Below are 1,744 nucleotides of genomic sequence, written 5' to 3' on the forward strand. Positions count from 1 at the left end.
CCTTCTGGGCCTAAGAGGTGGAGGGATGGGTAGATGGACAAATGGATGGACAGGTGGATGGGCAGATGGGCAGGTGAAAGGAAGGAAGGAAGGGGGCTGGGTGGACAAAGGGATGGATGGATGGATGGATGGATGGATAAATGGAAGGAAGGAAAGAAGGAGAGATTTGGGCATTAAAGATTCCTTAAGCATAAAATGGTGACTGGAGGAATTTGGGTTTCGGCGCCCAAGAAATCCCTGACGGCTCTGGCTTAGTGAAGAGGAAACTTAGAAAAATTTCAGCTGCCTCTGGTCTGTGTAACACTGCGTTCCTCTCAGATTTGTAGGTTTTATGGCATTTGTCACAGGGACATTTTGGTTAATTGTGGGACAATGAGTCCATAAACAAATTCCCCGCAAGTAGTGATCAGCGGCCCCCTCACCCAGCTCTAGCCTTTCTTTGGAAAAATGCGCTTAGTGAAAAGATGTAAAAGGAAAAATTGTGACTGGTCCTCACTTGGCCGGTTTTATAAAAATCCAGCGCCTTTTTATATAGATGGAAACGACAGATGGGAGTCTATTAAAATAAATACGAAGTCACCGCGCCATTCAGGGCTGGCAGCGGGACTCACCTCCTATGATTCCGATGCTCTGTTTCCTCCCTGGAACGTGTTTATGTGAATTTATGTGCCGGGTGTAAATATTCGGAGTGCGAATGAGTACACACAGCTGTATTTTCCACGTCTGTGTGGTACAGGGCGTATGATAAATCCTGAGACCCATATGTCTGTAAAATCCTGCTCCTTGAAAGTGGGGGGTAGGAGACACGAGGATGCCAGAGGGGAGCCGCCGTCACAAGAGGAAGTGATCCACTTCAGACACTGTTTCTGTCGCACAAGAGAAGGATCGGGCCGAAGCTCTCACTCCCCGGCCGTGAGCACACGCGTTGGCTTTCCGCGAGCTGTCCCCCTGTCCCCTGGTCCCCACACGGCGGATCCTGGAAGCCAGTGGGCAGGCGGCCTGGGCAGTGGGCATACCTGCCCGCCGGCGGCAGCCGGAGGAACGTACCAGCCCTGAGCTTTGTCATCATCCTGCAGGTGGGCTGGCAGCTCAGAACCTTACTTGTGACTTAGCTGCCAACGTAGCAAAACACATTCTTTATATGATGAAATCTCATCTTCAAAGCAAAAATTGAGAGGTGTTTGCCCGTGCACAGGGTGACTCTTTCTGTAGACCGTTACAGGCCTGATGCTCTGAGCCGGGCCCTGTGCTGAGTAAATGAGCCTGGTTAAAGCCCTTTTTCTCGAGAAGCCTCTCTTGCCTGCAGCAGCGTCTCCCACCTACGCGGGTGTGAGCAGTGCTGGCCTGGCTCTTGTGGTCAGGGAGAGAGACAGGAGGCCAGTTCCGCCCCACCAGGATGGTCCAGACGGCAGCCAGAGCGGGGCAGGTTTAAGGTTCATCCTCAGTTCTCGGATTCCTCCCCGAGGAGGACTGACACCTCCTGTGTGGCAGGGATGCAGATACATTCCTTCCAGACGAGGTTCCCTCCCTCCGGACACAGAGCATCCTAGGAACCACCAAACTAATGAAGGAACGAAACCACTGCCCGTGGAAGGATGCGGTCAGGAGTGCTGCCGCAGGGGGCGGGGGCTGCCTGGGAGGGGGGCTCGGAGGGCCCCCCATAGAGGCCCCCAGAACTACCCAGTCAAGGGAGCAGCAGTCAGGGAGCCGGCGGCTCTGAGCCTCCTTGTCTTCAAAACTCACA

Source organism: Vicugna pacos, chromosome 19 (assembly GCF_048564905.1).
Source record: "Vicugna pacos chromosome 19, VicPac4, whole genome shotgun sequence".
NCBI lineage: Eukaryota > Metazoa > Chordata > Mammalia > Artiodactyla > Camelidae > Vicugna > Vicugna pacos.